The sequence below is a fragment of the Mobula birostris genome, chromosome 12 (assembly GCF_030028105.1).
Source record: "Mobula birostris isolate sMobBir1 chromosome 12, sMobBir1.hap1, whole genome shotgun sequence".
Lineage (NCBI taxonomy): Eukaryota > Metazoa > Chordata > Chondrichthyes > Myliobatiformes > Myliobatidae > Mobula > Mobula birostris.
Genome location: NC_092381.1, coordinates 112,856,498 through 112,878,580, shown reverse-complemented (window position 1 = coordinate 112,878,580; position 22,083 = coordinate 112,856,498). Strand labels below are relative to the sequence as shown.

Sequence of the window (22,083 nt, the reverse complement as noted above, 5' to 3'; positions counted from 1 at the left end):
TTGTCGTGATGCGAAAGTTGCTGGCGAATTTGCTAGTGGAAAGAAGTGGGATGATATTTGAAAACTTGACTTTTTGAAGCATCATTTGGCAAGTAAATTGCATTTGGACGGTGTACAAAAGCTCAGGCAACAGAACCCATCATTACCTGTTACAGGAGTACGCATGTTACAGTTGAGTGCAAATGAGCGAGAGCGGAAATGATCAAACCCAGAGGAGATCAAAGTTGAGGTACAAGAATGGTCAGCTTTTGATTTCTCCGCAATTACAGATTGTGACTTCACATTTGGCGATGAACAAGTTAATGCCTTATGTCTAAAATATCATGATTTTCTAGCTGAAAATATTGTAATAGTTAGACTGTTTAATGAGTTCAAATTTTCCGTGCAAGAAAAAATTAAAGCCAAACTGATTTCAAACTTTGCTCAAATGGTGGCATTTGTACTTCAAAATGAACAGTTTTGCAACCTTGCACAGTTGATGGACATTGAGGGAACCTTTCTTGCGTCTATTGCGGACTGTGAGCGAGGTTTTAGCCCAATGAATCAACTCAAAAACAAGCTGAGAAACGGTTTAGGTGAACATCATTTGGATATGTTAATGAGAATCAAAAGCTATCAATGGGGTGGAAGTTCTATTAGTTGAGATAGAGTTTACAAGGAATGGATAAATGCCAAAGACAGGAAAGAGAAAAAATAACTGAGTGACTTTAATATGATAAAAATTAAATATCTCCAACCTGATGGCATGAACATTGACTTCTCTAACTTCCGTTAATGCCCCTCCTCCCCTTCGTACCCCATCCCTTATTTATTTATTATTATTATAATGATTTTTTTCTTTCCCCCTTTTTTTCTGTCTCTTTTCTCCCTCTGTCCCTCTCACTATAACTCCTTGCCCATCGTCTGAGCTTCCCCAACCCTTTCTTTCTCCCTAGGCTTCCCATCCCATGATCTTCTCCCTTCTCCAGCCTCGTATCCCTTTTGCCAATCAACTTTCCAGCTCTTAGCTCCATCCCTCCCCCTCCTGTCTTCTTCTATCATTTCATATCTCCCCCTTCCACTTTCAAATCTCTTACTGTCTCTTCTTTCAGTTAGTCCTGACGAAGGGTCTCGGCCTGAAATGTTGACTATACCTCTTCCTATAGATGCTGCCTTGCCTGCTGTGTTCACCAGCTTTTTTTGTGTCTGTGATTTAAATATGTATGTTATTTTGTTGTTATTCTGTGCAGTTTTATGTCAAATATTTTGTAAACCTACATAATCTGTCCCATGTGTGCATTCAGTGCGTACATACTTTTGTCAGAGGAAAAAAATTTGCACAACATAAGAGTTTTGCACACACTGACTACTAAAAATTAGGGGGAACATTGGTTACAGACTAGGAAACTTAAAAGGAAATTGCCAAACGACGGATAGCTCTCATGCAGGAGGACTTAAAACTTAAAAAGAAACAAATAGTGGAACGTAAGGAGGCAACTGACAGGGAGTTCACGGACAGTATGATCTGGCTGACGACGAACACTGAAAAACTGACTAACTCTGTTGTAGAGGGATTTGCAATGATGAGGAATATGATGGCTCCCCGCCCAGTACTTTTCACCGCCACAATACCAGCCTCACAACCACTACAATAGCTACACATACGGACACACAGATGCCCGGGTGACCCCACCAACATCTTCCCCACTCCCACAGAGGGGTCACCCTGGAAACATTTCCTACAGCCATAGTCTCTTCACCGATGAAAGGGATGACAGGTTTTTTAAAACCTCCGGTTACCCCGTACACAGTACAATGCCCAACCAGCGTTTTCAGATTTAAACACTCTGGAGAGCGTTTTAGAAAAGCTTCGTTTTCAGGGGAGGAAAACACCGTTTCAGTGTGAACGGAGGGTCAAAATGAAGAGAAAAAGCTTCGGTTACGGATTTATCCGGTCTAGTGTGGACGTGCATGCCGGTTTTTGGTCAGACTCTAAAATCTTCAGACTTACTCAGTTACCTTCATACTTGGTGACAGAAAAATCAGACCTGAGGCAATGTTGATCTCAAAATTAGGAAGCAACTCCTTCAAATAATTACTTTTCTAAATGTCATCCATAACACGGTATTAGTAGTGTGTAAAGCAAAAAGATTGGGATAAATAAACCTGTTGATTCATTGTTTCAACATACTACCAAATTGAAACACAAACAAGCAACCAAGACCATTATTGTACTAGTTCTTCAAAGTGGATTCCTATTCAATTATTTATCGCACATACATCAAAACACAATGAAATGTCCTGAAGGGTCTCAGCCTGAAACATCAATGGTTTATTCTTTTCCCTAGATGCTGCCTAACTGACTGAGTTCCGCCAGTGTGTGTTGCTCGTGAAATGTATTGTTTGCGTTAACAGACAATTTAAAGATGTGCTGATGGCAGCTCACAAGTGATGCCACACATTCTGTCAGCAATAGAGCAAGCCCACAATGTTCAGCAGAACAACACAGAAAATAACAAGCCGTTTACCACTCACCCACTCACATACACACAGCATCCAATGCCAGGTCAACCCACATCCGAAGTTCTTGGTTCCAGATTTTCAGACATCAAGCCTCAAGTCTCTGGACAGGGGCTTCAACCTCCAGGAAGTTTTGAGAAATCAATGTTCATGCCATCAGGTTGGAATATAAGCTGTTTCTCCTCCAACCTGACTGTGGCCTCATTGTGGCAGTAGAGGAGGCCATGGACTGACATGTTGGAATGGGAAGTAGAACTGAGATGGGTGGACACTGGGATATCCCACTTTTTGTGGTGGATGGAGTGAAGGTGCTCGATGAAACTGGGTTTCGATCTTTGTTGGATATCAGTGATATACAAGAGGCCTCACCAGGAGCACTAGATACAGTAGATGACCCCAAGAGCCCACCATCACCAACTCAAGGGCCTTGCCAATGACATCCCTAAATTATGTCAAGATAGCTGTGGCTGTCATGACATCACAATATGTCAACGGGATGAGGTGCCTCAGTGCTATACGCGATCCAATTGAGGAACAATTCTCGACATCCAGCAGAATTGTAAATGGTAGCTCTTCACTCAAGGCATGGACACTTTAATTATGTAAATACAATCTTTTTGGTTGTATGTACCAACCCAGGAAGATTCCAAAGCTAAAATCAGCTGGAGGAATGTGGTGGGTTGATCAGTATTTGTTGGAGGGAAAGGGAGGCAGGCAATTGCCAACATTTCAGATTCCAGCATGCACAACCTCCATTTTCCAAGATTCTGAAGTTGTTTTCAAAGGAATATTTTGCACAATCTAAAACACTCCCACAGTTTTGAGGTGGAAATTAACAATCTGTCCTCAGTACAGAAACAAGCCATGCTCAAGTGTGATTTCTACTCCCACACACCTTCCTAGAAAGATTAGGGAGATAACTGAAGGTTTGATAAAAGTAGGACTTACCTAGATCTAACGTGGTTAAGAATACGGCTGCAATATCTAGAGAATCAGACAAGGGAATAACAGCCGATCAATATTGAAGCATGATGTCTAAAAGCTAGTGCTGGTTATCATTGGTGATGTACTATGGATTGCAGACAATAGTTCCAAATATCTTTTTAAATATACCTCTTCTGAATTATTTTCACAGAGTGTCTTCTACACACTGGTTGAATGTCCAAGTTGGGCAGTCATTCACTGATTCTGTTATGGTTATTATCCTATAGATTTATTGCTAATGCCCACAAGAAAATAAACTTCCGGGTTGTATATGGTGACATAAAACCTTGATAATAAAATTTATCTTGAACAGGTGAGGAAGAGATTACAGGGCAATGGGTATGCTATAGAAAAAAATTTAAATCGTGTTAATGTAATTTCTATGAATTAGGAGGTGAATAACACTATCTGATAAACACAGAACATCAAACATTACCGCACAGTACAGGTCTTTTCGCCCACAATGCTGTGCCGACCTTTTAACTTGCACTCTGATCAGCTTAACCCTTCCCTTCTACATAACCGCCCATTTTTCTATCATCCATGCACCTAAGAGTTTCTTAAATGCCCTGATGTATGTTTCCCTACCAGCAACCCTGACAGAGTGTTTACAGGTGTGATAATGGAGATTTCAATGAAGATGCGTGTTGTCACATGAGCAAAGTCAGAGACATGCAGTTGGTAGATACTTAAAGTTAGTATTTTTGTTTGATACACATTCACAAATAGCTTTTCGGATTGGGGAGATGGGAGAAGTGCTTTACTTGAACTACATGTAACAGTTTCAGATGCCTGAATCTTCCCACCGTCATACCTCCCGGTTTGCACCTATATTACAGACACCTAAATACACACAAGTAATGAATTTAAATCTCAAACACGAGGAAATCTGCGGGTGCTGGAATTTCAAGCAACACACATCAAAGTTGCTGGTGAATGCAGCAGGCCAGGCAGCATCTCTAGGAAGAGGTACAGTCAATGTTTCAGGCTGAGACCCCACTTTCAAATCTCTTGCTAGCTCTTCTTTCAGTGAGTCCTGACGAAGGGTCTCGGCCCAAAACGTTGACTGTACCTCTTCCTAGAGATGCTGCCTGGCCTGCTGCGTTCACCAGCAACTTTGATGTGTGTTGCATGAATTTAAATCTGTCTGTTCTTCATGCTTGGTTCATGGTTCTTAGGAACTCATTGTTCAGAGCTGCATTTTAGATTTAATCCATAATCCATATTTGAATCTGAAGGCTGGAGGCAATTAGCTATTTGCTGCATGTGCTAACCCTAAAAATGACTCTTACAATGTCTATACTCAATCTTAAAGAGATGAGAGGAAGAAAATGATGAAGAGACCGGAAATCTTTTCCCTTTACTGAGGACGATGCTAAACAAAGGAATACTGTTCTGTGACCTGGTGTTCAAATTTCAAGCAAATTAGGTACCAGATTTGGGGTGTGATATGTGCTTATGAAATAGCAGATGTGTAAAACTACTGTGGGCTGTGAATATGAAATCAAGGAAACTATTGAGAAAACTCACCAAACCAATAACATAGGGGCAGGTTGGCAACCTTGAGAAGGATGTTGGAAGGACAGTGCAAGCTCGCATCTGATTGGGAAGTCACTTCAAAGTTCAGAGTAAAATTTATTATCAGATTGCATACACGTCACCACACACAACGCTGAGATTCTTTTTTTCTGAGGGCATACTCAACAAATGTAAACATAAATAGCAATAAATAAAGAGAGCATAAAATGACAAGATAAAATATCCTTAAAGCGAGTCCATCGGTTGTGGGAACACCAGAAATTGAGTAGGTGTAGTTTTCCCTTGTTCAAGAGTCTGATGTTTGAGGGGTAGTAACTGTTCTTGAATCTGAGTGGTGCAATTCAGGGCTCTTAAGATGATGGATGCTCCTTTTCTAAGGCAACATTTCACGTACATGTGCTCAATGCTTGGGAGTGCTTTACACGTGGTGCACTGGACCGAACCCACTACCTTTTTTGGATTTTCTGCTCACACATGACTGTGGCTAGGCATAGCTCAAAAACAATCTATAAATTTACTGATAATACAACCATTGTTGGTAGAATCTCAGGTGGTGATGAGAGGGCGTACAGGATTGAGATATGCCAACTAGAGGAATGGTGGTGCAGCAACAACCTGGCACTCAACGTCAGTAAGATGAAAGAGCTGATTGTGGACTTCAGTAAGGGTGAGACAAAGGAGCACATACCAATCCTCATAGAGGGATCAGAAGTGGAGAGAGTGAGCAGTTTCAAGTTCCTCACTGTCAAGATCTCTGAGGATCTAACCTGGTCCCAACATATCGATAGAACATAGAACAAAGAACAGTACAACACAGTATAGGCCCTTCGGCCCACAATGTTGTGCTGACCCTTAGACCCTGCCTCCCATATAACCCCCCACCTTAAATTCCTCCATATACCTGTCTAGTAGTCTCTTAAACTTCACTAGTGTATCTGTCTCCACCACTGACTCAGGCAGTGCATTCCACGCACCAACCACTCTCTGAGTTAAAAACCTTCCTCTAATATCCCCCTTGAACTTCCCACCCCTTACCTTAAAGCCATGTCCTCTTGTATTGAGCAGTGGTGCCCTGGGGAAGAGGCGCTGGCTGTCCACTCTATCTATTACTCTTAATATCTTGCATACTGTACCTCTATCATGTCTCCTCTCATCCTCCTTCTCTCCAGAGTGTAAAGTCCTAGCTCCCTCAATCTCTGATCATAATGCACACTCTCCAAACCAGGCAGCATCCTGGTAAATCTCCTCTGCACCCTTTCCAATGCTTCCACATCCTTCCTATAGTGAGGCGACTAGAACTGGATAAAGTACTCCAAGTGTGGCCTAACCAGAGTTTTATATAGCTGCATCATTACCTCGCGACTCTTAAACTCTATCCCTCGGCGTATGAAAGCTAACACCCCATAAGCTTTCTTAACTACCCTATCTACCTGTGAGGCAACTTTCAGGGATCTGTGGACATGTACCCCCAGATCCCTCTGCTCCTCCACACTACCAAGTATTCTGCCATTTACTTTGTACTCTGCCTTGGAGTTTGTCCTTCCAAAGTGTACCACCTCACACTTGGTGTAACTAGTAGAGTGGATAGGGGAGAACCAGTGGATGTGGTATATTTGGATTTTCAAAAGGCTTTTGACAAGGTCCCACACAGGAGATTAGTGTGCAAACTTAAAGCACATGGTATTGGGGGTAAGGTATTGGTGTGGGTGGAGAATTGGTTAGCAGACAGGAAGCAAAGAGTGGGAATAAATGGGACCTTTTCAGAATGGCAGGCGGTGACTAGTGGGGTACCGCAAGGCTCAGTGCTGGGACCCCAGTTGTTTACAATATATATTAATGACTTGGATGAGGGAATTAAATGCAGCATCTCCAAGTTTGCGGATGACACGAAGCTGGGTGGCAGTGTTAGCTGTGAGGAGGATGCTAAGAGGATGCAGGGTGACTTGGATAGGTTGGGTGATTGGGCAAATTCATGGCAGATGCAATTTAATGTGGATAAATGTGAAGTTATCCACTTTGGTGGCAAAAATAGGAAAACAGATTATTATCTGAATGGTGGCCGATTAGGAAAAGGGGAGGTGCAACGAGACCTGGGTGTCATTATACACCAGTCATTGAAAGTGGGCATGCAGGTACAGCAGGTGGTGAAAAAGGCAAATGGTATGCTGGCATTTATAGCAAGAGGATTCGAGTACAGGAGCAGGGAGGTACTACTGCAGTTGTACAAGGCCTTGGTGAGACCACACCTAGAGTATTGTGTGCAGTTTTGGTCCCCTAATCTGAGGAAAGACATCCTTGCCATAGAGGGAGTACAAAGAAGGTTCACCAGATTGATTCCTGGGATGGCAGGACTTTCATATGAAGAAAGACTGGATGAACTGGGCTTGTACTCGTTGGAATTTAGAAGATTGAGGGGGGATCTGATTGAAACGTATAAAATCCTAAAGGGATTGGACAGGCTAGATGCAGGAAGATTGTTCCCGATGTTGGGGAAGTCCAGAACGAGGGGCCACAGTTTGAGGATAGAGGGGAAGCCTTTTAGGACCGAGATTAGGAAAAACTTCTTCACACAGAGAGTGGTGAATCTGTGGAAGTCTCTGCCACAGGAAACAGTTGAGGCCAGTTCATTGGCTATATTTAAGAGGGAGTTAGATATGGCCCTAGTGGCTACGGGGATCAGGGGGTATGGAGGGAAGGCTGGGGCGGGGTTCTGAGTTGGATGATCAGCCATGATCATAATAAATGGCGGTGCAGGCTCAAAGGGCCAAATGGCCTACTCCTGCACCTATTTTCTATGTTTCTCCGGGTTGAACTCCAACTGCCACTTCTCAGTCCACTTCTGCATCCTATCAATGTCCCTCTGCAATCTTCTACAATCCTCTACACTATCCACAACACCACCAACCTTTGTGTTGTCTGCAAACTTGCCAACCCACCCTTCTACCCCCACATCCAAGTTGTTAATAAATATCACGAAAAGTAGAGGTCCCAGAACTGATCCTTGTGGGACACCACAACCCTCCAATCTGAATGTACTCCCTCCACCACGACCCTCAGCTTTCTGCAGGCAAGCCAATTCTGAATCCACCTGGCCAAACTTCCCTGGATCCCATGCCTTCTGACTTTCTGAATAAGCCTACCATTGTGGAACCTTGTCAAATGCCTTACTAAAATCCATGTAGATCACATCCACTGCACTACCCTCATCTATATGCCTGGTCACCTCCTCAAAGAACTCTATCAGGCTTGTTAGACACGATCTGCCCTTCACAAAGCCATGCTGACTGTCCCTGATCAGACCATAATTCTCTAAGTGCCCATAGATCCTATCTCTAAGAATCTTTTCCAACAGCTTTCCCACCACAGACGTAAGGCTCACTGGTCTATAATTACCCAGACTATCCTTACTACCTTTTTTTGAACAAGGGGACAACACTCACCTCCTTCTAGTCCTCTGGTACCATTCCCGTGGACAACAAGGACATAAAGATCCTAGCCAGAGGCTCAGCAATCTCTCCCCTCGCCTCGTGGAACAGCCTGGGGAATATTCCGTCAGGCCCCAGGGACTTATCCGTCCTAATGTATTTTAACAACTCCAACACTTCCTCTCCCTTAATATCAACATGCTCCAGAACATCAACCTCACTCATACAGTCCTCACCGTCATCAAGTTCCCTCTCACTGGTGAATACTGAAGAGAAGTATTCATTGAGGACCTCGCTCACTTCCACGGCCTCCAGGCATATCTTCCCACCTTTATCTCTAATCGGTCCTATCTTCACTCCTGTCATCCCTTTTGTTCTTCACATAATTGAAGAATGCCTTGGGGTTTTTCTTTACCCTACTCGCCAAGGCCACCTCATGCCCCCTTCTTGCTCTCCTCAACTCCTTCTTAAGCTCCTTTATTGCTGCCCTATATTCCTCAAAAGACCTATCTGATCATTGTTTCCTAAACCTCATGTATGCTGCCTTCTTCTACCTGACTAAATTCTTCACCTCACTTGTCACCCATAGTTCCTTCACCTTACCATTCTTTATCTTCCTCACCGGGACAAATTTATCCCTAACATCCTGCAAGAGATCTCTAAACATGGACCACATGTCCATAGTACATTTTCCTGCAAAAACATCATCCCAATTCACACCCACAAGTTCTAGCCTCATAGCTCATAATTTGTCCTTCCCCAATTAAAAATTTTCCTGTCCTTTCTGATTCTATTCTTTTCCATGATAATGTTAAAGGCCAGGGAGCAGTGATCACTGTCCCCTAGATGCTCACCCACTGAGAGATCTGTGACCTGACCTGGTTCGTTACCTAATATTTGATCTAGTATGGTATTCCCCCAGTCGGCCTGTCAATATACTGTGACAAGAATCTGTCCTGGACACACTTAACAAACTCTGCTCCGCCTAAACCATTGGAACTAATCAGGTGCCAATCAATATTAGGAAAGTTAAAGTCACCCATGAATAACAACCCTGTTATTTTGGCACCTTTCCAAAATCTGCCTCCCAATCTGCTCCTTGGTATCTCTGCTGCAACCGGGGGGGGGGCCTATAGAATACTCCCAATAGAGTAACTGCTCCCTTTCTGTTCCTGACTTCTACCCATACTGACTCAAAAGAAGATCCTGCTACATTACCCACCCTTTCTGTAGCTGTAATAATATCCGTGACTAGTAACGCCACCCCTCCTCCCCTCCCCCTCCATCCCTTTTAAAGCACTGAAATCCAGGAATATTGAGAATCCATTCCTGCCCTGGTGCCAGCCAAGTCTCTGTAATGGCCACTACATCATAATTCCATGTATGTATCCAAGCTCACAGTTCATCACCTTTGTCCTGATGCTTCTTGCATTGAAGTACACACATTTTAGCCCTTCTACCTTACTGCCTTTACACCCTTTATTCTGCTTCTTTTTCCTCAAAGCCTCTTCATATTTTAGGTCTAGCTTTACTCCATGCACTATACTTTTAGTTCTCGCATGACCTTCATCCTCCTCCACCTCACTATCTGCTCTAACACTCTGGTTCCCCTCCCCCTGCAAATTTAGTTTAAACCCCCCCCCACCTTCCCTGGAACAAGGCCCAATTGTCCAGAAACATAAAGCCCTCCCTCCTGCACCAACTCCTTAGCCACGTATTTAGCTGCATTATCTTCCTATTTCTAGCCTCACTAGCACGTGGCACGGGTAGCAATCCTGAGGCTGCAACCCTGGAGGTTGTAGTCATAAAGAAGACAAGATAGCAGCTATACTTCATTAAGAGTTTGAAGAGATTTGGCATGTCAACAAATACACTCAAAAAGTTCTATAGTTGAACCGTGGAGAGCATTCTGACAGGCTGCATCACTGTCTGGTATGGAAGGGCTACTTGCACAGGACCGAAAGAAGCTGCAGAGGGTTTGTAAATTTAGTTGACTCCATCTTGGTACTAGCCTACAAAGTACCCAGGATATCTTCAAGGAGCTGAATCACAGAAAGGCAGCATCCGTTATTAAGGACCTCCAGGACCTAGGGCATGCCCTTTTCTCACTGTTACCATCAGGTAGGAGGTACAGAAGCCTGAAGGCACACACTCAGCGATTCAGGAACAGCTTCTTCTTCTCTGCCATCCGATTCCTAAATGGACATAGAAGTTTTGAACATTACCTCACTTTTTTTAATATACAGTATTTCTGTTTTTGCACATTTTAAAAAATCTATTCAATATACGTAACTGATTTACTTGTTTATTTAGTATTTTTTTCTCTCTCTCTCTGCTAGATTATGTACTGCATTGAACTGCTGCTGCTAAGTTAACAAATTTCATGTCACATGCTGGTGATAATAATAAACCTGATTCTGAAGGCAGCTGTGTTCCCATACCAGGCCATAAAGCAGCCAGTCAGCACACTTTCTACCACGCATCTATAGAAGCTTGCTATGGTTTTTGATGATATGCCCAATCTCCACAGACTCCTGAGGAAGTAGAGGCACTGACGTGCTTTCTTTGCAAATATATTTATATGAGCAGTCCAGGCCAGGTCCTCTAAGATAGGCATCCACCCTCTCAGCCTCTTATTCTCCAATGAGTACTGGCTCACGAACATCTGGTTTCCCTCTCCTGAAGTCTGCACTCTGTTCCTTGGTCTTATTGACACCTGAGTGAGTGGTTGTAGTTGTGGCCACCACTCAACTAAACTTTCAATCACCATTCTGAATGCTGATTTATCGATTTATCACCATCTTTACAACAGCCCACCAGAGTGGTGTCATCAGCAAGCTTGTATGTGGCGCAGGAGCTGTACTTAGGCTCACAGTCATAGGCGTAAAGTGAATGGAGCAGTCGGCAAAGTACACTTCCCTGTGGTGCTCCTGTGCTGATGGAGATTGTAGAAGAGATGCTTTTGCCAATCTGAACTGATTGGAGTCTGTAAGTGAGGAAATCCAGGAGGTATCACTTGGAGGTTATGACAGTAAAGTTTTTAAATGCCCAGTGAGATGCAGTTGTTAGAGCAGAAATGACAAGAACCTTACTTAGTATTCAAGTTCCCAGCTATGCCATGTGATGTGTGTCTCTGTTTAAATGTGCAATTTATACTAATTTATAATAAATAGTATATATAACAGGGCAGTCAATATAACATAGAAATACAATTGTGTCAGCATGAATTAATCAATCTGATGGCCTGGATGGAAGAAGCTGTCCTGGAGCCTGTTGGTCCTGGCTTTTATGCTGCTGCACTGTTCCCAGATGGTAGGAGCTGGAAAAGTTCATGGCTGGGGTGACTCAGGTCCTCAATGATCACTGACCTTCAAAAGTCACAAAGGGGTGAATGGATTCAACACTACTTATGTCTCGTCTTCATCGTTAACCATCAATCCTTGTCCTTTCTGCACTTGGTAAATTTCATCAGTCAGTTATGAAACAATAAACACAAGAGATTCTGCAAATGCAATGTGACACACAAAAATTGAAAACACAAGCACAAAATGCTGAAGGAACTCAGCAGATCAGCCCTGATGGCCTGAGTCAGACTGTGGTCAGGCATGGCAGGGAGAGTTTTTCTTCCTTCTCCCGCCTGCGTGAGATGTGGGACATTTGAGAGAATTTGAACTTTTTACTGTGCTCATGGACTGTTCTTCATCAAGTTATGGTACTGTTGCACTGTTGTAACTATATGTTCTAATTATGCGGTTTTGTTAGCTTTTTCCAGTCTTGGTCTGCCCTGTGTTTTGTGGTATCACACCAGAGGAAATATTGTATCATTTCTTAATGCATGCATTACTAAATGACAATAAAAGAGGACTGCGTGTCTTCATAATCTAATCTAAACTTCGACTTTTTAATCGTTTCCATAGAATCCTTTTGAACGAGGTTGTTGGTAACTCTGGCAGGGTTTGCAAGACTTTACTTCCTACAAAGCAAAACCCAATAGCATGAATGGCAGTGATGCTTCACTACCAGATGAACTCAACGCCTTCTATGCCCACTTTGAAAGGGAGAATATAACTACAGCTGTGAAGGTCCCTGCTGCACCTGATGACCCTGTGATCTCTGTCTCAGAGGTCGATGTTAGGCTGTCTTTAAAGAGATTGAACCTTCGCAAGGTGGAAGGTCCCGATGGAGTACTTGGTCTGAAAACCTGTATTCAAGGATATTTTCAACCTCTCACTGTTACGGGCGGAAGTTCCCACTTGCTTCAAAAAGGCAACAATTATATCAGTGCCTAAGAAGAATAATGTGAGCTGCCTTAATGACTATCACATGGTAGCACTCACATCTACAGTGACCTCTACAGAGGTTGGTTGTGACTAGACTGAACTCCTGCCTCAGCAAGGACCTAGGTCCACTGCAATTTGCCTATCACCACAATAGGTCAATGACAGATGCAATCTCAATGGCTCCTCACGCAGCTTTAGACTACCAGGACAACACAAACACCTATTTCAGGATGCTGTTCATCAACTATAGCTCAGCATTTAATACCATCATTCCCACAATCCTGATTAAGAAGTTGCAGAACCTGGGCCTCTGTACCTCCCTCTGCAATTGGACCTTCGACTTCCTAACCAGAAGACCACAGTCTGTGTGGATTGATGATAACATCCCCTCCTCCTTGACAATCAAAACTGGTGCACTTTGGGGTCTGTGCTTAGCCCACTGCTCTACTCTCTATATACCCATGACTGTGTGGCTAGGCATAGCTCAAATACCATCTATAAATTTGATTGTTGGTAGAATCAAAGAGGGTCTACACCAGTGAGATATGCCAACTAGTGCAGTAGTGTTGCAGCAGCAACTTGGCACTCAATGTCAGTAAGACAAAGGAACACATACCAATCCTCATAGAGGGATCAGAAGTGGAGAGAGTGAGCAGTTTCAAGTTCCTGGGTGTCAAGATCTCTGAGGATCTAACCTGGTCCCAACATATAGATGCAGTTATAAAGAAGGCAAGACAGTGGCTATACTTCCATTAAGAGTTTGAAGAAATTTGGTTACGTTGACAAATACTTAAAAACTTCTATAGATGTACCATGGAGAGCATTCTGACAGGCTGCATCACTGTCTGGTATGGTGGGGGGGGGTGGGGGGAGGGGGAGCTACAGCACAGGACCGAAAGAAGCTGCAAAGGGTTGTAAATTTAGTCGGCTCCATCTTGGTACTAGCCTACAAAGTACCCAGGACATCTTCAAGGAGTGGTGTCTCAGAAAGGCAGTGTCTGTTACTAAGGACATCCAGGACCCAGGGCATGCCCTTTTCTCACTGTTACCATTAAGTAGGAGGTACAGAAGCCTGAAGGCACACACTCAGTGATTCAGGAACAGCTTCTTCCCCTCTTGTCACCCGACTCCTAAATGGACATAGAAGCTTTGGACATTACCTCATTTTTTAAAATATATATTATTTCTGTTTTTGCACGATGATTAATCTATTCAATATACATATACTTTAATTGATTTACTTATTTATTATTATTACTTTGTGTTTTTTTTTCTTCTATATTATGCATTGCATTGAACTGTTGCTGCTAAGTTAACAAATTTCACGTCACACGCCGGTGATAATAAACCTGATTCTGCTTCTAAGATGCTGCCGACCTGCTGAGTTCCTCCATTATTTTAATTATGAAACAGTTATAATTATCTCCCACTACTTTCTCAATCACGATAAATACAATATTCAATCATGTTTGTTGTGGGGCAGAATAGATGGTGATGAGTTTAACAATTTAGCAAAATTCTGAACGCAGAAAATACACTAATGACTCATTATGTAGCCTATCCACCATTACCACCTGTTACTGTGTTTTCACTTTTGTCAACATTGCCCTAAGGCAGGCTTACTGACAAATGCTGAGACATGGAAGGTACTGGCTGGCTCAATATTTTAAGAAGTTATTCAAGAACAAGGACTAACAATGGAAACTCGTTGAGATTCAGAATGATTTCAGACACTGGCCCTCATTCAAGTTATTCTAACTTGGTATCAACATTAGGAGCATGGAATTTGCATGAAAATATCGAGTGACTGCTTGAACAAAAAACATTAAACACTGGCACATGTCATTTCACATTTATTACTTTGCACAATGACTCAGATTTCCAAAGCAGAATTGGGTACCTACATGAATTTTATCAAAATGTATTATTCAAATATTTAGTCTACATTGTAATACATTTCAATTCATACGTTAGAAAAACTCATCACTGTAACAGCAGCATTATGGAATCAACATGTGGTATACTGTACAGGAAGGACGACTCACAGTTGGAATCCACATCTCAACTGAAACATACAAATCTTACCAGCACGAATTATCTGTACAAAGGGGCTTGTTGAAGCAAAGGTCTTACACTGATACCCACAGATTGGAAGTCCAAAAGTAATCCTATTCATCTTGAGTCTTTCGAATACAGTTGAATATAGAAACATATAAAATAGGTGCAGGAGTAGGCCATTTGGCCCTTCGAGCCTGCATCGCCATTTATTATGATCATGGCTGATCATCCAACTCAGAACCCCGCCCCAGTCTTCCCTCCATACCCCCTGACCCCCGTAGCCACAAGGGCCATATCTAACTCCCTCTTAAATATAGCCAATGAACTGGCCTCAACTGTTTCCTGTGGCAGAGAATTCCACAGATTCACCACTCTCTGTGTGAAGAAGTTTTTCCTAATCTCGGTCCTAAAAGGCTTCCCCTTTATCCTCAAACTGTGACCCCTTGTTCTGGACTTCCCCAACATCGGGAACAATCTTCCTGCATCTAGCCTGTCCAATCCCTTTAGGATTTTATACGTTTCAATCAGATCCCCCCTCAATCTTCTAAATTCCAACGAGTACAAGCCCAGTTCATCCAGTCTTTCTTCATATGAAAGTCCTGTCATCCCAGGAATCAATCTGGTGAACCTTCTCTGTACTCCCTCTATGGCAAGGATGTCTTTCCTCAGATTAGGGGACCAAAACTGCACACAATACTCCAGGTGTGGTCTCACCAAGGCCTTGTACAACTGCAGTAGTACCTCCCTGCTCCTGTACTCAAATCCTCTCGCTATAAATGCCAGCATACCATTTGCCTTTTTCACCGCCTGCTGTACCTGCATGCCCACTTTCAATGACTGGTGTATAATGACACCCAGGTCTCCTTGCACCTCCCCTTTTCCTAATCGGCCACCATTCAGATAATAATCTGTTTTCCTATTTTTGCCACCAAAGTGGATAACTTCACATTTATCCACATTAAATTGCATTTGCCATGAATTTGCCCACTCACCCAACCTATCCAAGTCACTCTGCATCCTCTTAGCATCCTCCTCACAGCTAACACTGCCACCCAGCTTCGTGTCATCCGCAAACTTGGTGATGCTGCATTTAATTCCCTCATCCAAGTCATTAATATATTGTAAACAACTGGGGTCCCAGCACTGAGCCTTGCGGTACCCCACTAGTCACCACCTGCCATTCTGAAAAGGTCCCATTTATTCCTACTCTTTGCTTCCTGTCTGCTAACCAACTCTCCACCCACACCAATACCTTACCCCCAATACCGTGTGCTTTAAGTTTGCACACTAATTTCCTGTGTGGGACCTTGTCAAAAGCCTTCTGAAAATCCAAATATACCACATCCACTGGTTCTCCCCTATCCACTCTACTAGTTACATCCTCAAAAAATTCTATGAGATTCGTCAGACATGATTTTCCTTTCACAAATCCATGCTGACTTTGTCCGATCATTTCACCGCTTTCCAAATGTGCTGTTATCACATCCTTGATAACTGACTCCAGCAGTTTCCCCACCACCGACGTTAGGCTAACCGGTCTATAATTCCCCGGTTTCTCGCTCCCTCCTTTTTTAAAAAGTGGAGTTACATTAGCCACCCTCCAATCCTCAGGAACTAGTCCAGAATCTAACGAGTTTTGAAAAATTATCACTAATGCATCCACTATTTCTTGGGCTACTTCCTTAAGCACTCTAGGATGCAGACCATCTGGCCCTGGGGATTTATCTGCCTTCAATCCCTTCAATTTACCTAACACCACTTCCCTACTAACATGTATTTCCCTCAGTTCCTCCATATCACTGGACCCTCTGTCCCCTACTATTTCTGGAAGATTATTTATGTCCTCCTTAGTGAAGACAGAACCAAAGTAATTATTCAATTGGTCTGCCATGTCCTTGCTCCCCATAATCAATATGGCAGTCAACTCACAGGACAGGGAGAAGGATCAAGGATTTGAATTTTTAAAAGATTATACTTGCTCCCAAATCTCTCCATAACACTTTTGCCCATATTTAATGGGAATTATGCATTAAATCATGCAATGCTGCAACTGTAGCCTCCAGCCAGTGATGCAACTGCTACAAACCCCATTTTCAGAAAAGTTGGGATATTTTCCAAAATGCAATAAAAACAAAAATCTGTGATGTTAATTCACGTGAACCTTTATTTAACTGACAAAAGTACAAAGAAAAGATTTTCGATAGTTTTACTGACCAACTTAATTGTATTTTGTAAACATACACAAATTTAGAATTTGATGGCTGCAACACACTCAAAAGTTGGGACAGAGGCATGTTTACCATTGTGTTACATCACCTGTCCTTTTAATAACACTTTTTAATCGTTTTTGAACTGAGGATATAATTGTAGTAGATTTACAATTGGAAATTTTGTCCACTCTTGCTTGATATATAAGACTTCAGCTGCTCAACAGTCCGTGGTCTCCATTGTCTGATTCTCCTCTTCATGATGCGCCATACATTTTCAATAGGAGATAGATCTGGACTGGCAGCAGGCCAGTCAAGCACACGCACTCTGTGTCAACAAAGCCACGCTGTTGTAGCCCGTGCAGAATGTGGTCTGGCATTGTTCTGCTGAAATAAGCATGGACGTCCCGGGAAGAGTCGTCGCCTTGATGGCAACATATGTCTGTCTAAAATCCTAATATATACGCCTCAGAGTCAATGGTACTTTCACATACATGCAACTCACCCATGCCATGGGCACTGATGCATACCATCACAGATGCTGGCTTTTACACCTTTCGCTGATAACAATCTGGATGGTCGGTTTCATCTTTGGCACGGAGAACTCGACGCCCGTTTTTTCCGTAAACTAGCTGAAATGTGGACTCATCTGACCACAGCACACGGTTCCACAGTCTTTCGGTCCATCTGAGATGAGCTCGGGCCCAGAGAACTCGCCGGCGTTTCTGCATACAGTTGATGTATGGCTTCCTCCTTGCGTAATATAATTTCAAGTTGCATTTTTGGATGCAGCGACGGACTGTGTTGAGTGACAATGGTTTTCCGAAGTACTCCTGAGCCCAGGTGGCTATAATTATCACATTAGCATGACTTTTCTGTGCACTTTTCAATCTTATTTTAACTCTGTCCCAACTTTTGTTGTGTGTTGCAGCCACCAAATTCTAAATTTGTGTATATTTACAAAATACAATTAAGTTGGTCAGTAAAACTATTGAAAATCTTTTCTTTGTACTTCTGTCAGTTAAATAAAGGTTCACGTGAATTAACATATCACAGATTTTTGTTTTTATTGCATTTTGGAAAATATCCCAACTTTTCTGGAAATGGGGTTTGTAGTTCATGTCATAACAGTCAAGTATAGTGAATGGCTTTTCCACTTTAAAAACTCTCCTGCACAGGTCTCCTGTCATCATCAGACACAAGGGACAACCACCGTACAGAGAAAGCTCCCGTTATAGATGAGTTTATGACTTACAAGTTTAACATCAAAAATTGTGACGGGGGAAGAGAAGTGTGGTGGGAAAAATCAATGGGTCAACCTTGCCTGTGGAAAGTTTTAGTCTAAAGGTGAAAACAAAGGACCAAAAATAAACTGTGGGGTGCAGTGGTCAGTTGGAGTTTAAAGAAATAAATAAGCCAAAAGGCAAGTTGAGTCAATGAGCTTCCCTAGCCATGGGTGGCTCCCACTACCTACTAAGTGCTCCCAATGGAATGTGTCTCAGCCTCCAACAACAAAGTCTAGCTCCTGGCCTTCACGTGTGGCTTAGCTACTAAACCTGGCAGAACAGTTTCTACTGACAGGAGAAGGGGGCAAATGCAGGTTAGTTCCGGCAGACGGGGCTCGTCAGCTGTAGTTGGCAGCTCATCTAGGAACAGGAAAACTCTGACCTCAAAGTTCTGCTGCCTTGTGGCTATACCCCGTCATGGGAAAGGTTTTGGGAGTAAATCAGTGAGAGAAAAATCCAGAGTTGGTGTCCTACATTGAGTTCTATGCTGACTGGCAGCTCCTGCAATGCCGCTGGTGCCAAACTGTATTGGTCTCTGCTGTTTGTTTAGGTTCATCAGCTGTGACGAGAGGAGGTGCTTTCTACACGGGTCTGCTCTCCATAATGTACTGCCTTGGCTTGCGAATCTAGACAGCTGGTACACGACACCCACGGTCAACCTGACCAAAGGAGGCTTTATCATCAAATGTGAAATTGACTAAGTTGTGGTTAAAGAAAAGGTTGATTTAGAAGTTCACTAACAAAAACAAGGATAGAACTTCAAAGAATCAGTATAGGTAAAATTTCCCAAGAGACGGCCACAAAGATAAACTATTTAATTAGGTGATGAGTACAAAATAATGAGGATGGAAACCTAATTGGATATTATGTTGGTAAAGCTGGCAAAGTCAGTGCAAGGAAACAGTTTTTCTAGGTGATTAATATATTAATAGGGACTCAAAAAATTGGAAGTAGCTTAATATTGGTAAAGTGATTTAGAAGCAAAATCAACTTTACTGGAAGATAATTAAAAAATTTAAAAGTAGGTCAATATAGGTAAAACTTATCAACATGCATTCAGAAAGGGAAATCAGCATTACCAGGTCTATTAAGACAACAAATATTTGAATTAACCTCAATATTTTTAAAACTTAACTTGCATTCAGGAGAAATCAGCATTACCAGGATTAGAGTATTGAGAGCAGTTTTGGGCCTCTTATCTTAGAAAGGACATTCTGAAACCGGAAAGGTTTCAAGGAGCTTCACAAAAATGATTCCAGGATTGAAAGGCTGTGGAGCGTTTGATGGCTTTGGGCCTGTACTCACAGGAATTCAGAAGAATTGGGGGGGGGGGGGGACCGACCTCATTGAAACCTATTGAATGTTGGAAGGCTTGGACAGAGTGGATGTGGAAAGGATGTGTCCTATGGTGGGAGAATCCAAGACCAGAGGAGGCAGCCTCAGAATAGAGGGACATCCATTTAAAACAGAGATACAGTGGAATTTCTTTAGCCAAAGAGTAGTGAATCTGTGGAATTTGTTGCCACAGGTTGCTCTGGAGGTCAAGTCATTGAGTATATTTGAGGCAGAGGTTGATACATCCTTGATTGTTCAGAGCATGAAAGGATATGGGGCAAAGGTAGGAGATTGAGGCTGAGAAAAAAGAAGTATCACGATGAAATGGCCTAATTCTGCTCCTATAATTTTATAGTTTAAGACTCAAAAAGTAGCTCAATATAGTTAAAAGCCTACCAACTTACATCCAGAAAATCAACTAATTTAGGAAATGAACAGGGTGGGTAAAGGTAAAATGACCCAACTTTGGTAGGATTGGTGTAAAGAGGAGAAACTGGAGGTGTTTGAGGAGTGGAGGGTTAAAAAGAAACAATTTGGTAGAATTGGTGTAAGGATAAGCTGGAGGTGCTTGAGGAGCTGGAGGGTTAAAATGGCCCAACTTTAGTGGAGGAGAAACTGGAGGTGTTTGAAGAGTGAAAAGATAAATAAAACGTGAAGAAGATGGAAAAAGGCAGGGAATGTCAGTGGAGACGGGGGTAGTGTGGTCAAGTTGGCCAAGTTTGGAGCTCTTGGCTCCATTGATGCCCTGGGCGCGCGCGGTGCACGCTGGGATTGTCGCCCCGCCGCCGCCATTTTGTCAGTCCCACAGACCGACGGCCCTTTTGTCTGTGTCGGACCCCACTCGCTCGTCTTCGGGCTCTCCCTCCGACAAAGGTAAGCTTTTCCTCGGCCCCGGTCTGCCCGCTTCGCGCCTGGACCCTCCGCTTACCTCTCGCGCCCCACCTCTGCCGCTTTTTAGGACTCTGACTCTGCCCCGGAGGGGGGAACTGTCGAGAAAATTCCAGAAGATGCGAGAGAGAGGAGGGAAAAATCGCCTCGTTCGAATAAAAACAAGAGGCCTTCGGTGACTGGAAGATGGGGGGTGTGAATAAATAAGCTAAACTGGTAGGAAAATAGCCTGAATTGGCGCGGGATACATCTTCAGTAACTTTAAAGCGCCTCTTGTGCTGTTTCTGAGGTGAACGGATAGTTATTTAAGGGCTCTGTGGTTTTTATTCGCCGTTTCTTCCCCCTTGACATGGCTTCGCTTTCGCGGCGCCTTCATGTTTCTCGTCCTCGCCTGCGCGCCGGCCAACCGAACTTGAGAAGGAAAACAAACCGTGCCCCACCCCCAACTTGCGACTATTCCCCGCCCTCTTTCTTCTCCCATTGGCTCCTGCGCCTTCGCTGTCCCTGCGCCGGTTGGACGGAATAATCTGTCCGTTAGCACTGCTCGGTCCGATTGGAAAAGCAGCGCCGTCAATTAATGGGAAAGCGTGCGCACGCGCGATGTCGCCGTGTACCATGGGAGTTGTAGTGCTATTTTGCGGGACGGTCATTACGCGCAGGCGCCGATACTGCTGTGTTTTCTGGGAGTTGTAGTTTGCGTTTGGTCTGCGAAATTTGGGAAGCGCTTCAAAGAACTACAAATTGGATTTAGCTGTCATGAGTAATTCCTGCTCCCTATTTGAATTAGCAACAATAAATAAGTAATACAATGTTATTATTAGCTTGTTATTTCATTAGGTCATGTTATTTTGATTATGCATTTTGATATCATTATGGAAATATATACGATCATTCAGTGCGATTGGAAGAACATGATGTGGTTGAAACAACACACATCAAAGTTGCTGGTGAACGCAGCAGGCCAGGCAGCATCTCTAGGAAGAGGTGCAGTCGACGTTTCAGGTCGAGACCCTTCCTCAGGACTAACTGAAGGAAGAGTGAGTAAGAGATTTGAAGGTTGGAGAGGGAGGGGGCTTTCACCAGCAACTTTGATGTGTGTTGCTTGAATTTCCAGCATCTGCAGAATTCCTGTTGTTTACGTGATTGAAACTGTGGAATTAGTCCTCTAAGAGCCGAATGAATGATTTTTGCACCCGAAAGTCCTGAAACAAATCAATCTTTTCCAGCAAACGTGTTGGAGTGACATGTGCCAAGTTTGCATGCCCTTTCTTACCAGTTTGGCAAGTTGTTTGTAAACTACGGTCAGAGAACGTGTCCTCAAACCATTTACCTCTGATGAGACTTTTTATGCCTGATGCAAGTCAGTGAAATTCAGTAGGTTTCCAAAACTGGGCTGCAAATATAAATTTAAATATAATTAACATTGTTGTGCATTTAAACCCTGTTGTATGTTATTAAAACGCGGGTTCATCAGTATACGTCATTAGATGTTTCTACCGCGTTTGGATCAGTCTGATAGTAGTAAAACCTTCATTTGTTGGGACTCCCCATTTTGAAACCTTTACAGTCTTTTCCTGAACCG

At 43.0% G+C, this 22,083-nt stretch overlaps 1 protein-coding gene and 1 long non-coding RNA gene across 4 annotated transcripts in view; one reads left to right on the top strand and one right to left on the bottom strand.

Moving 5' to 3' along the window:
* LOC140206200 (uncharacterized) overlaps nt 1–20,901 on the bottom strand; it is a 26,167-nt gene extending 5,266 nt beyond the window's left edge. For all 3 annotated transcript variants that reach the window (XR_011888090.1, XR_011888091.1, XR_011888092.1), the window contains exon 1: nt 20,542–20,901. This is a non-coding gene — a long non-coding RNA (uncharacterized lncRNA). The remainder of the gene's footprint in view (nt 1–20,541) is intronic.
* Nucleotides 20,382–22,083, top strand: part of h3f3c (H3 histone, family 3C) — a 24,924-nt gene continuing 23,222 nt past the window's right edge. The window contains exon 1 of the mRNA XM_072274504.1: nt 20,382–20,486. The gene's annotated coding sequence lies outside the window, so the exon portion shown is untranslated. The remainder of the gene's footprint in view (nt 20,487–22,083) is intronic.